This window comes from Diadema antillarum, unplaced genomic scaffold, assembly GCF_040938485.1.
Source record: "Diadema antillarum isolate AM-2024a unplaced genomic scaffold, OU_Dant_1.0 seq00000773_RagTag, whole genome shotgun sequence".
Lineage (NCBI taxonomy): Eukaryota > Metazoa > Echinodermata > Echinoidea > Diadematoida > Diadematidae > Diadema > Diadema antillarum.
Genome location: NW_027271662.1, coordinates 296,363 through 312,156, shown reverse-complemented (window position 1 = coordinate 312,156; position 15,794 = coordinate 296,363). Strand labels below are relative to the sequence as shown.

The 15,794-nt window shown below is 39.5% G+C and overlaps 1 pseudogene; it reads right to left on the bottom strand.

Moving 5' to 3' along the window:
- Nucleotides 1-6,246: 6,246 nt before the first annotated feature.
- Nucleotides 6,247-15,794, bottom strand: part of LOC139738897 (NFX1-type zinc finger-containing protein 1-like) — an 86,802-nt pseudogene continuing 77,254 nt past the window's right edge.

Here is a 15,794-nt window from a genome sequence, read left to right as displayed (position 1 = left end):
GCAAAAAATGACAAGAATTCCATGTTTTGTAAGCTGAAATACAACAATTTTCAGCTCGCTCGCTGCGCTCGCTGGCCAAAATTTATCACAAAAAAAAAGAGAGAGATAAGAACAAAACGCGATGATGACGCGGAAATTCGGCTCACTCGCGCGCGCTAATTTAGAGTATTTTTTAAAGTCCTCAGTTTGTTGGTATAAATCGTTATCTTACAAGGCCGTCACTATTATCTTGATTAGAATTGTAAGATTTGATAAGCAAAAAATGACAAGAATTCTATGTTTTGTAAGCTGAAATACAAAAATTTTCGGCTCGCTCGCTGCGCTCGCTCGCCAAAATTTACCAAAATTTATTACATTTAAATCACCCCCCCCCCCCAAAAAAGACCCCTTTTAAGTGCTTGAAAAAGCATTTCATGTGGACTTTGTTTAAAGTCCCTTCCGGGATGGGGTTGGGGTTGAACACTTTTTCAGAAATTAGTGGCACAATTTTCGTGCTTGCCCCGGGCGCCGTTTTCCCTAGATACGCCACTACTTTTCTGTTACTCACTCCTTCAAGAGTGAACATTTTTACTCTTCTGTATGTTTTTTTTCAGAGAGAGTATAATATATATGTGTATGCTTCGGAATGTTTATGAGTGTTAAACATTGGCTGTGGACAGAGTACGGTTGTATCGTATACATCGTGTCGATAGCACTGCGGATGAAAATTGAATCACCTTACAATCTAATGTGCAGCACACAATGCGCATATTCTTTATGTAACAGGAGTACAGTAACGGTGGTAATGATGATGGTGATGATGAAAATGATGGTAATAATATATAATGACATTAATAGCAACATTAATATTAATATTAATGTTTCAATGGAAATAATAAATACATTAAAACAGGGGTAAGAAATCAAGTCGGAGGCCGACGTTGCTCTCTACTATTCCCTTTGATCAAGCTTTCAGCCTGTCATGATGGCCTTCATCAGGATCCGGGTCATTAGTCAGTATCTGTAACTGGTTTGGTTGTGAGACGTCTTGCATCACATCAGTATATGTGGATATATACCAGGTACAGACTCATGATCTGTATACAAATTCAGCTATTTCGTTTGTGTGGTCAGTCAAGGGCCTGTGTATCTTGTAAAGTCATATAATATATGAGATTATATCAATGTGTGTGTGTGTGTGTGTGTGTGTGTGTGTGTGTAACCGCTCATCACAAAACTAACAAAAAGTCACATTCAAAGGACTCACATTAGGCGTGATGGCCAACTTCGTCAGTCTTGAGTTGTTGTTTTTCTTCGTATTTTCTGAAAGAGCAAGACTTCATCTATAGCGTGGTAAAATTGGGGATCATAAGACATATTGAAAATTGTGTTTTTAGCAGTTTTTCTTTAAAACTTTTTGTAGCACAGTTCAACCAAGTGTCTCTTAGAGTCCCTTTTTTCATTTCTTAAAAAACTCTTTACACAGTCTTCACTTTCAACTCTAATAACTTGTGAAAAGATGATGCTACTACTTCGAAAGTTTGAATTAGTCAAGGATAGAATGCATTTATAGAGCATGATCAATTTCAACTTAATTTGATAATCACCTCATTGTTTACGCTGCGGAGTTTCACATGCTTTTTTTTTTGTCCAATTCATTGCACAGCTAACACGGCGTGGTGAGATGAAGCGCTTGAAATTACACTCTACACTTAAAGCATCTTTTCTCAATAAACACTTTTCCACAGTACGTGTTTCTTTTCAATATCTAGATTAATTAGATGAGTCCATTTGAATTCAAGATAAACATTATTCTAAAGCTTATAGACGTGCTCTTTCAGAATCACTCCTAAACTAAAAAAAAAACAAACAAAAAACAAAAAAACAAAAAAAAAACATGTCTGGTGACTTTTTGTTGGTTTTGTGGCGCAGGGTCACATGTATTATAACGCTTCTCACATATTTTGATTTGATACAGCTTGTAACGCCGTCTGTTGTTTAGATTTTGAGAAAATAATAATGTACCTAAAAACTTAACAGGGGAAAAAACAACACGCAATCTCCCCTAACTTAGGTGAATGCATGTTTGTTTGTTTTTTAATTTCTTATTGGACAGAACTAAATCTCTCCCTATAATTTCACTCACATGCTGCTAATCACAGAACGCTTATGTACATACCATAGATAATTGTATACAAATGCCCAGTAGGACCTACCGACAATGCATGTAGCAGTAACTGCATGGTTTACAGTCACTGCAGTGGCGTCACTGTTGAGCACGATGAAAAACACTTCTAAAAATAAACATGGGGAATTTGACGCTCATGGGAACATTTCACCAGACAGACTGTAATGATAAAAAGGAAACCCGAAACATTTCGACCAAAAATCAATCCCTGCGTTTATCAATGTGTTATTACACACTTTACTTGGTCTTATCAAAATTGGTCAACAATGGGAGAAGTTATAATGATGAACGGTTTCGGGTTTTGTTTGTTTGTTTGTTTGTTTGCTCGTTTTCTTTTTACGAAGCAGTGATATTGGTCGCTCTTTCATAAAATGATCATACCCTCGCCAAGCGATTTGTGCATTGATACAAGATCATTGCCAGTCATGTTCGATACAATATTTTTACTTTTATAATGAACTCAACGTTTGAATAATTTAGCATTACATGCTCCAGTAAACGTGGTACATTAAGCGAATTAAGCGATGGTATCTTCTTCTTGAATACATTAAAAAATCCAACAACAACACGAAACTGAGATGTGTGTGCAGGCATGTGAAGACTTCAGACGAGATGACATGATCACTTTCGCTGGTACATATCTCTATTATTTGTATTACCGATATCACCCTCACCATGTGGGATGAAACATCTCAAATATCTTTATCATTCTGGTCAATTCAGTCTGATGACCTCTACAGTGTTTTGTCTGGTTGATGCAACGCTATTCGTTTATTTCAACTTTAACATGAAGTGGAGTTTTGCAAACTCTTCCCTGACACTTCCCTCCCCTCCCAAGCCATCCTACTATATACCTACTTATGCGTACAGTGACATCACTGTTAACTCGCTTAATCGCGAGGACCCAACATATCGAAATCAGTAAACGAGTTTCTTGTGAAACCTCAAATTCATGAATATGATGACGATGCAAGACCTGCGGTAAAAAAAAAAAAAAACAATAATAAAATCACGTCACATTCCGGTAGGTAGGCCTAATATTTATACTGCTTTCAATAGTTGTTCTGTAAGCTTACTTTACAATATCCTTATTATTTTCACCAATCAACCAAAAAATATCTCCGCTATGCACCTTCCGCTGATGCACTGTTACATTCTATCACGGACGAATATGAATTAAAGAAAGATACGAGTTATGTTATACGCTTCACTTTACAATACTGACAGTCACAATTACACTTTGATCTTTCATGAAACGAGGCAAGGCATGCATATCGATTGTCAACACACAAAGAGCATCTTTTGTTCAATAACAATGCAAGGACATTGGTAACAATGCCAACGCGCACCTCGAGTAGGTTTGATTTTGCATTCATGGGTGGATAATTATCATCGTTATCGTTGTTTCGTGCGCACTGCAAATTGGGAATACCCGCGTATGGCGGTGGGATCTAATGTTCCGTTACGGTTGTTACAACCATAGGTTATCATAGAGCAGTAAAGAGAGCGGGGTTATCTATATACTTGCACTTTTCTCTTTGTGCAAACTACAATAACACATGAAGATAAAAGGTTAAACGTCAAAGGGTAAACGTCACAGACTAACTGCTGCTCATACACATTCTCTCTCTCACATGCACACAAACACACACACACACACACACACACACACACACACACACACACGCACACACAAAAATATTTATATATTGTTATAACATTATACGTTTATTCCGGGGCTACATTGAACATCCGTTTTGCGTACGTTGATGTAAAAATTCTTTTATATAAGTGTATGAATATGTAATGAGTCGCGGTTTGTAATATTTATGATGAAATCACAAGGGGCATTGAAATGTCTTTCGCACTGGCTATTGCATGACCCCATATCGTGCTTCCTTTGAGCGGCTTGATTGTGCTAATTATGTAGGTAGAGAGAGAAAAACATTGTACTGTTTAGTATCAAAACTTGATGTGCCCACTAAAGTTTTATGCAAGATCAATTCAAAACTGAATATTAAAAACAACATACACTGTAGTTCGTTGTCCTAACGACTAGTGACATTTGGACGAGGGGGAAAGGGGGGGGGGGGGGCGGGGGTGGGACATAACCTCTAAGCAATATAACTGAGTCATTCGTACATTTAATACAATACGACTCGTACGTGGCACTGCACTCGAAGATCGGTTAAGCAGAAGACGCAAACAATTATATAGGAAAAATTTTGAATTTTAATGAGTGAGTGGTATTACGATGATTAGAATAGATTAAAAAATGTCAGTCATTGAAAAATAAGTTGTCATTGTCCAAATACCACAGACCTAACAATTGCTAACATGCTATCAAACTGTCATATGGTTACTCAAACACCTCTGTCTATGAGGAAAAATGGGTATACCAAATCTTGTCACTCAAGGATTTCACTTCTCTTTAACAAGGTACCAGGGTCACAGAATTTCAAAAAGGAAATATCTTTAAACAGTGCTTTGATGAGCTACGGTTAAGGGTACTCATACATTTAGTACACGTACACGTACACATACACGTTCACGTACACGTACACGTATACACCATACGCACAGACATACACACAATACCAATAGCTACGGAAAACCCAATTGATCACTCGCAATATCGTGAATGCATATACGATACCCATCACATTTCTTTAATCATTGTCAGAACCTGTCAATGATGAAACTCGCACAATAATTTTAACAAAAAAGATGCAGTTCAAACATCAACCCTGACTAAACAGAAAAAAAATATATACAATTAAAAGCACAAAAAAAAAAAACAAATAGATGTAACGAACGTGGGGTTTTTCCCAATACTAAATCTTGAAAACAATGCGAAGCAAAGTTTGTTATGGTCATGATATTGACATGGATTTATTGATATACATGTATCAGAATGATCTCTGTAAAGATCATGCTCTCTGATATCAGTTAATGATACTGACCGAAAGTATGTTTACAATTGCAAATATACCTGTACTACGTCATATTCAAACGAGAAGAGAGCGGGAAATGTGATCGGTGAATGCAAAACAAATATTCTGAAGGCTGATGATTTTATAGATTTGCAAGTAAAATAGTACAATTTGATACTAAAGATGAAAGTATCCTATGCATTAAAAGCAAACAAACAAACAGCAAACGTTCAGGCCGAATCTTGTGTAAACAAGATGCGTAAAACGAGATCAAGACATGTGAGTATGACTGTTACCATTCTCCATTCCTCTTTAATGTGGCACCAACTACAAAACCACATTTCATTTTGATGATATCTTTAGTCTTGTGATGGGTGTTTATCACAATTAGCATCCAACGTTAACTGTTAATTATAAGTACTTACTACAGTGCATCAACAACAACGTTAACTTACACACGACTCTCAATCAAATTGGAAGAGTCTGTTACTGCCGAATGTGTTGTTGACTCGAATGATTCTGCACACTTCCGATACGAAAAACTTAATACTAGTAGACAAACTCTGAAACACTGTAAACAAATACATGTTCAGATGGAAACCAGAGACTCAAATAATATAAAAGGTCACAAAAATACAAGCACAAATAGAATATCGCAAATATAAACAAGAGAAGATGATGTATGAATAGGAAATGTATACATTAATGTGCTACAAACTCTCTCATCAGCCTTAATGAGTCAATTCAAAAAAATCGTCTTTCAGTTGTCTTTGCTCCATCCGCTTCTGAGAAACAAGGATTATAGGAATGGCCTACTGAAATAATCATTATGCTTTGATAAATGTATCTACAAAACTCTCCACATGATAACTAAACAGTGTAAAATTAAGCAAGTATCATTAATGTTGCCATGATATCTTTCCGTTTTGTATGTCTGACACAGATGGAAAGAACCATAATTATTATAACTTGCTTTAGCTAATACACTCTGTAAGCTTCCTCGCAGTCATTCATTTTTTTTCCAACTTTAAAATAAGAATTGCGCTTGTGAGCATACTTTCTTACTATTAATATACGCTGAGTTTGAAGAATAGAGCTCAATACAATAAAATACATGTATCTGAGCCTGTATGCAGATTCGGAATGCTTGTTAAATCACAGAAATAAAATATTTCATAAACATATTTCAGAATAATAAATGGAAACACTTTGACGCATGGATCTATCATTTGGACATCACACATATTGGTCAACACATATGCAGAGTAACGATGTCAAGATACTATATCAATGATTATATCGTTTCAACTGCCAATGACTGCCTACATTATACTTAGCCCTAAGTTAAATATACTGCTGTAAGGTTCTCCTTAGTTTATAATAATGGTTACAGCCTAGATGAAAAAAATTCAACATGAATAACAGCTATCACGAATTTCAAATGCATACAGTGATTCACTAGCATGCGGACCTACTTACAATATTTGGGTATTGTTGATCTCCTATTGCATACTAGCCTTAACACTGTGACTTGCAAAGAGTAATTATTCATAATTGGAGATAATTGTTTACGGTTTGAATAGATGACAGCGATCATCTCAGTCTTATCATCTATTTCTGTTTTACTAGTATCAAAACAACTGATGACATTCTTGTAGCCATTACATTTAATGCTCCTTCTTTGATTCCATCTCCATCCATAATATATAAATATATACAATGTATATATATGTTTACCAACAGTTATTGGCAATTACAAGTGTATTATTAAAGAATCACATGTTAAGGTCAGTGTAAATATTATAAATCCAAGTGAAGACTGTGGTAACTCGGATGAAAATTACAGTTGAACAGGATGTGATATAATGTCCGTGCACACCAGCACATGGAAGTTATGACAATCTAAGAAAAGCTATACAGCATTGCGAACTGTGGATAGTTCAGCCACAAAGCGTTTCTGAGATACAAAATTATAACTTAGATTTTGCATATTAACATTCATTATATAGATCAATCTTAGCTGCAAGCATCACTTTGACAATAATTGTTGGGGACAAGGTAGGAATGAATATAAATGCTTGAGATCATACTCCCAACAGATACAACGAGAAACAACTGAACATGTCGCTATTCGATAAATGTCTCTCCCAGACCTTAAACTGAGAGCGTCACTAATTAAAAGTGCACGGCATATTCTCTGTACAAGCCAGGGCTCAAATGTCACTAAAATATAGAAACTCATTATTACATTTAATCAACAATAAGATGTTTAAAAGTTAGTAAGCAATAACTATTTTGCAGGGGTTCATCGTGAACGCTCATGTTCAATTGACTATGCATTGCTCTAGAGTACGCTGATACTACAAATTCTGTGTCAGACTTCCGCGAACATTGACATGTGTTGACATTGGAACGAGTGCATTTACATCTATATATACCAAGACATGCATGAACAGTCTTTAAAAATAGATACACCGACATATAAACGCAGATCTCTCTTCCATTAGAAGGATGTAACGTAGAAAAAATGTCTGCACATGTAGCACCCAAATTATGTGCCAAGTCACGAGCTCGGTGTGTTATATAACACATAAGGTACGCCAATGAATCTCAAATACTAATGCACTTTGCATGGTATTTACACGTACTTCCGTATTAGAAGACAATATTCACAATAATTACTAATCACAAATTAATAGAAAAATGCTGCCGACGAGTCCTATTTAGCGATGTCAGCAGACATCAACTTCCATTCATTCATACAGTCATTTTTTTTTTTTCAACAGAAACATAGCTATTCGTTTTAAAAGAAATTGAGAGCATAAATTGACACTTCAATGTACAATAAACGGAGTTTTGCAGAAGGGTTCAGGCACTATAGACAATACAGTAAGTCTACAAGCGGAGCAATATGACATAATGATAAACAGTTTTACATACAAGAAAAGCAAAACTGTTACGAATGCAAATCTCCAGTTCCACAGATTATTGAATCAACTGAAACAGGTTGTTTCTGAATCAAAATTTGACTGCAGGTGCCAATACGAAAGACTTAAAGTAGTGTTACATCAGCATTTCACTTGAAGGAAAGAAGGAAAAATCTCTTCCGTGTTCATTGGTACAAATACAGTATACTGCGACAAATATTATCTTCGACATATTTGCTCACATTTCTCTGAATCTAGACTGGTCCCAATTCATCGTCCTCGACCACGACCACGACCCCTACCTCGTCCTCGTCCTCGCCCCCGTCCCCTCCCACGACCTCTTTGCCCACGACCTCGGTCTCGGCCTTGGCCTCGATCGTGATCAGGCCCTTCTGTACTAGCCTCTCTTTTCTCTCTTTCTCCTCTCTCCCTCTCTCTCCTTTCACTGTCGCATGCTGGGCAGATGTCTGGAGCGCTCTCACTGCTCCTCAGAACGTGGCCCACCGGACACTGCCTCCAGACATCTAGATGATTCGACACCCGCTCGGGAATGTTACTTATAGAATGGTTTGCTGACCGAGGAAATCCATACATCCGGTATAGCTTGGTCAGTAGCTGATCGGCTATTCTCCACCGTTCGTTCTCAAAGCGGGCTTCGGATATCAAAATGAATACGAGTTGCTCCATTAAATTTTGAGAAGTGGGCCTCCATCCTTTGATAAATAGTACCAGAGTCTCTGTGAGCATGGCTTGCTTTTTCAGTTCAGTCTCCGCGTCATGGATCTGCTGCTCAGTTAGCTCGACAACGTCTCCCATCAGAAAATCCTCAACCACATCAACACTGATTTGAAGCGCCCTCCCCGAGATTTCAACAATTTTGAATACCACGTTGCACTTCATGTGAGCTCTGAGCTTACGAATGACCGAACTGCTGCATGATTGTACGCGACTTATCATTTTCATCCGCAAACAGATGCCTTTTCTATGATCTAATGTCATGTGTCGAAGGTCTGTTGCCCACCTCCGCAGATGTGACGAGTTTTTAGCTTGAACAGAGATGTTCCTCCCTCCCTGGTTGGAGGCTGACTGATCATGCTGTCGATCTTCCTTGTTGTTTGAGCCACCTCATTCTCGAGCATTGCGTCCTCCTCTTGTGATTTCTCAAGGGCACAACGCAGACTCTTTTGATAGGTGTGCAGGAGCGAGCCGTATCGCCGACTGACCTTCATCAGTTTACCACATCTCGGACATGAAGGCACCTTCAAGGAAAATATTGGAAATAACAATGCTTTGATCGATATAAACTATTGAATTGAATTGAATTGAATTGAACTGCAAATTTTAGAATATCGTCGTATACACATATCATAACCGCATAGTTTGTATCGTGAAGGCTACCCACTCAAATTTTGAAATAATCACCCTCCTAAAATACACACTCAAAGACTCCTTCTAAAACGGACGGTAAAATAATATAATATACATTTATAACATGACACGAGGCACCAATGTAAACGCCAATAGCCATCATAAAGAAGAATGCACAGCATAATAAATTTATCATGAACTTTTAAACGCCAACATGTGGCCAGAGGAACAAGCCTTATCATGATCAATGCGACAGAATATATATATATATATATATATATATACTGTTACGCGTTCTGTATCTCTATTGATTATTAGATTAAAAAATCCTTCATTTGTGTAAAAGAGAGATTCGCATACGTAGTCATAAGAACTGGAAGTTTGACGATGCATGAAGGTGTCAGAATTTAGAAAATACTGTTGTTTGTGTATACCTAATTTCTTCATCACTCTCTCTATAAAGCCTTGGCAACGAACGGTATAATTGTTCAAAAGTTACTTAATAAAAGGCTTTGATGAAAGGCATGGTATCGTCATGTGATTACTATTGTTATATTGTCATATTGGGACGAATCACTATCAGTTTTTACCACTATCTTGTTGATCTGTGGCAATGAGGTTTCCGTCTTCTCCTTCCGATATCCAAGTTTTTTATCCAGTTCGTTCACCTCGAAGACGTGACCGCAGTCCTCAAGTTGCACATATCTTTTATAATCAATAAAAACAAAATATGATGTCACATAATCATATGATATTCGTAGTCGAGCACCGACATGATGGCGAGTCGACGGTATCAGTACAGCTTAATCCTACATCCTGTTTTACAGCAATAAGAATAATGACTATAACAATGGAAAGGCTAGATTGTATAAAACCGTATCGTAATTCTTTGCAAACATGATTCGATCTTTCCAACGCTCAGACTGAACTTCACAAAAACAAAGTTATGAATAACATCACAGTTTATAATGAATTCGTGGGATTTCACAATCGTTGTGAATGTTCCATATACGATTATTGTAACTTCTTATGAACTGAAATGTTTACACGTTTATGAGACTGTCACTGAAATTGATGACTTCATTATGCTGCTGGGATCATGTCTGAAGCACAATTCGGCAGAATGAGAAGCATTTGGTACTAGACTTGTAAGAAGGTAAAAGAAAATATTTACCGTGACATGCTGGGGTTTTCTGTTCCGAAAAAGCGTTGTTCCAGCTCAGCCTTGTCACATACTCTACATGTCTTCGGGCATATTTCTCCACACAGACCGATGCAGGGATGTCCACATTTTTTCTTCTTACGACAGGGCTGGTCACATGGAGGTCTATCACAGGGTTCGCAACATAGCATAGAGCAAGTGAAGTGTTGACATTTCCAGTTGCATCGTTTCGTACAGAGGTCACATGGTTCATTGCATGGATGACGACACTGGCCATGACGACATTTCTGTTGACACCTCTGTTGACACCACGAACATGGCTTCCCACACTGTTGTGTACACTTGTGTCCACAAATCAGCATCTTCTGGCAAGGTTCTGTGCAAGGTAAGTGGAAACGTCCTCTATTACACTCCCCACACGTGCCCTTGCAAGTGTGCCCACAAAGCAACTGTGCCTCACACTTAACCTTGCATGCGCTCGGTGTGTCAGAGCATTTAACTATCACTTTGTGCCTACATGGCCAGTCATCTCGGGTTATCATCTCTTCACATGTCTTCGTACAGGGCTTTCCGCATTTACCTCGACATTTGTGACCACATGGAAGTACTTTCAGGCATTCTGAGGTGCACACTACAACTCCTGGGTCTTTCGAACATTCGACCATTTTAGTGTGACCACATGGAAGTTTCTTCGACACAAGTTGCTGACATTGACTCTTGGCGCAGCATTTCTCTTCCAACTCGTGCCCACAGGAGAGATGCTTCTTCGTCAGGACATCACATATGATACTATAAATATCGATGTGACATTCAAGAGTCAACATATGTCCACACGGAAGAGTTTGGTCTATTTCTTGGTAGCACATTATTTCACTTGGATCCTTGTGGCACTCTTCAAGGCAGTTGTGACCACAATGCAATGTCTTCTCGACTATTTCCCTGCACTTGCCGTGCTTACGGCACTTTTCTATTTTGGTGTGGCCACAGCCCAGCTGCCTTTTGACGATGATCTCACACGACAAATGTAAATCATCTGGGCTTCCATGACAAGGGAGGATGCGCGTGTGAGAACATTGTAGAGTCTTTTCGACAGCCTCTATACATATGATATCATATATGCTCTGTCCGCATGGCGCTTGGCATGAGTGCAAGCAAGGTAGTGGCTTCTTGATAATCACAGGGCAACTAGTGGGACAAGGCTTGGAGCATACGTTCGGACAAGTGTGATTGTTCCTGCAGATAGTCTTGAGACACGGTGCTTCACATTGGTACAGAACATGATCTCTGTCGGTAGGGTGACAAAGTTGGCGACACACATGTCCACATTCTAGCCTAGCCTCACATGGCTTGGTACAGCCTCCATTTGGGACCCTTTCAAAGTCCTTTTCTGTTTTTACAGCACTCTGCTGGTCAGGGTGGGTTACACATTGCAGCTGCAATGATTCCCCGATGCTGTTGGTTTTCTTTAGATCCTCCACAATCCCTTTCCACAAGTCACTGTGCTCAGCGAACATGGTGAAGTTACCGATGCAAAACATACCTTTCCTCGCTCTTGACAAGGAGACACACAGCCGATTTGAAATTCCCAGAAAACCAATCTTACCATCGTCGTTACTCCGGACGAATGAAACGAGAATGATGTCGTTCTCTTCTCCTTGGTAATTGTCAATGGAAGTCACCTTCACTCCTTGAAACCTGTCGCGCTCCATCAGTTGCTGGAAGTGAAGAAGCTGACCCGTGTATGCTGTCAGTATGGTGATCTGATTTTTGTCATATCCCTGTTGAATGAAATAGTTACACAGAGCAACCAGGAACTCTGCTTCATGCACATTGGAATGACTTTGAATGTCCTCAATACACTCCTGTGGTTGTGCGTGATCAATGAAGAACATATTCTTGGTTACACCTTGGATATTCTCAAATTCGTTCACCGAATCATGGTCATCAAGAACATCGTAGAAGTGTTTCCTCATGATGTCCGCAATCTGAGGGCGCATTCGATGTTGAAGTTGTAGCTGAGTGTAGGGGAATCCATTGTTGATCAGTCGCTCAAAGAGGGAAATATCCAGATGATATTTCTTCGCCAGCATGTAGACGTTTGGCTTTGGTCTGAGTTGTTGATGGTCACCGATAAGAATGAGCTGTTGGCAAGAATAATGAAGGGCAGTGATGATATGAGCCTCAAGCACTTCTGCAGCTTCCTCAACAACCACAATCTTTGGTCTCACTCTTTGAAGCACTTGCTGATTGCTGGCAGCCGCAGTTGTGGTCATACCAATGATGGTAGCGTCTCGGAGCACTTGAACCTTCTCTATGTCTTTAGCTTCTTCTAGTTGTAAGCACAGTTGCTTGTACTTGTTCTCGTATGCTGGCAGACGCGTTCGAAGATCTGCAATGTACCTGCCAAGCCATACGTGATACAGTGCCCATCTTTGATTTGGAGATATTCGCCACACGTCATAGATTTTGTCAATGAAAGTTGGATCAATTCTATCTCTTCCAAGCAGCTTCTGGGTAATGTAACTCCTGAGAGCATGATCCCGACGATTTGTAAGATGAGAGAGATCGAGACCGAGGAAAGGGACGTCGTCCTCAATGTCAGCCATTTCTGTCTCAAAGTCTTCTTCAATCATGCGCTCTGCCTCTATGAAGTCTCTTTCCTGCTCAATGTCTATTGAAGCGTTGCCGGCTTCTGTCGTTGGTACCGTTTCTTCCGTTACCTCCTCCTCCTCCTCATTTGTTTCGGGTGTAACGAGTCCTTGCATCCAGTCAGGGTCACTCTGACACTCGCAAAGTAGCCATTCCACCATCCATGATTCAACCATCTTCATGTTGAAAAGTCTGAGAAGACTGTTATAATGCGTCCATGTCATAAAGGGACCCAGTTCATACTCGTTGACGATCCCCGCTCTAGCTCCCGCCAGTCGCGCTTGCGTTCGCTCCACAACAACCTTCGCATTATCGGTCTCCTTTTTGAGATGTCTGACTCTTCGATCAATATAGTCTCCCTCAAGGTTCAATCTTCTGCTACTGCCAAGTAGTCTATTGAGGTTGTACTGCTGGAGTGCTTCGCTTTTACTTCGGCTACCAACTCTTACAATACCTACTTGAAGGAACTGGAGAATGCCTTCTAGGAATTGATCAAGGGCGTGATTTGTATAGCATACCAAAAGAATGGGACCAGGATCATCTTGAGTACACCACAAATGCATGTTCTGAACAAGGATGTGAACGATCTTGAGACCAATATATGTCTTGCCGGTTCCTGGCGGGCCCTGAATAACAGTGAGTTCGTTAGTGAGTGCTGTCTTTACTGCCTCAAGTTGTGATGGATCAAGATTGACATCATTGACATTCGGCCAAGCATCATCATTCGTGACTTCAATTCTTTCCCCTCTTTGTAATGGAAGTAGCGAGGGAATACTTGGTCTGTCTTCAAACAGTGGGGATATGTCCATTTTCTCGTACGCAGTTTGCTCCGGTAATTCATCGGATTCTATCCGTAGATAGGCAGGCACATTTACATTTTCACTGAGTCCGAGGGTATATCTCGCAAGAGGCAAGGATGTGGATGGCATTCGCTGAAGTCCCTGCAATACCGGACGATAAGCCTCAAAGAAGACAGCAGATTCTGCCATGACAAACGTTCTTTCTAACAGACAGGAAGCGTCTTCTCGGTCGACCAAATGAACAGCAACACGTCCTTTTTCCAGTTCTTTTGCATCTCTTTTGGCAACTGTTCCAAACAAAAATGTACGGAAGTCATCACTGGAAAGTAGAACTAGAGATCCAAACATGAGTCTCTTAGATGTTTGCCATCGAACTCTTGGTAGAGTCTTGAAGGAGATACAATGGGAGACTCCTGAAAAATCACGAATAGATTGAACAAAGCGCACTTCTTCATATATTCGGATATCATGAAGTCTAGGCCTCTTGTTTGGATGCGCTCTTTTCAAGGTGAGGTATTCTGATATGCCTATACGTAACGGATAGATAAAATCTTCTTTGAGAAGTCTAAACTGCACGTCCAAGTAGTGGTCTCCATCCGCATAAACGCCTCTCGTGATATGTGGCCGAAGAAATGGTTGATACCCTGCCTCAAGTTCTCTTGCGGTAGGAAGAATGGCTTGCTTGCGAAAATCGTCCGGAGGAGGATTCCTATGAACGCGATCCATTTGACGTTTTTTGTCCTTCTCCTTTTCAAGGGCATCGATTTGGTTCGATACATCAGTCTTGATAGGCTCCAGATGCCGAAACAGATCTGGGTATACTTCTTTGAATCCTTCCACAGCATCTACCAGTAGAGTGAAGGGAACCTTGACATCTGCCACTCGACTAGGCAAACTCTGTAGCATTGTTTTTAACACGATGAAGACGTCCGAAAGGAGAGTTTGTATATCATCGTCAGATTCGTCTGCCACCGTTCTCAGCCTGATGAGATAGGACGGAAGATGAAGTGTAAGCAGTTTTGAGTCAGACACCAAGGTAAGCAGCATAGTGACTGTATGATCCGCACCAATGGTTTCACAGGTATGTGCCAAACTCCGCCAAATGAGCCTCTGCCTCTTGTCATCAATCATCGATTCATTGAGACCGGCTTCTCTACACATCCCTTGAGTGAACTTAGCTCCACCGCTGCCTCGGAAGGATCTTTATGAAGGAGGTCCTGCAGAAATCTAGAGCTTATTGGTTGAAAGTTTTGATGCTGATGCCGTTGGCTCCCCTTTGAACGAGTACCAAGTCTAAATAGAAGAGAACAACATACAAGCATGTACAAGTTGTCATGCTACATACTGTAATATTTACTGACAACTCTCAAAAAGATAATAATCTGCCCTTAAGCAAGTTAAAAATAACAATGACTGAATTCATGAACAAAATTCACATTAGAAAACGTGGATATACGTCTGATGCAAGTTTCAAACTGTGTTTATGAAACACTGAGAAAGAAAAATTAATAAAAAAAAATACGTGAAAAATACGTGAATAGAATTTCGTGGTTGCGCATACGAAGAATAAGTTGTAGATCCACTCTGCTTTAATCAAAGTGATATATCAGTTGTCACTTTGTCATAGTTTTACCCTTATTTCTTCTTATTCCCCTTCTTGTTCATATTGACATCCTTCAACTGAAACGCATCGAGTTCTATATTCATCGCAGGACATTTAACTTTCTTAGATAACAAAAATATATATAGCAGAGCAGATAAGCCGAAGACTTGTCCAAAATTTGACTA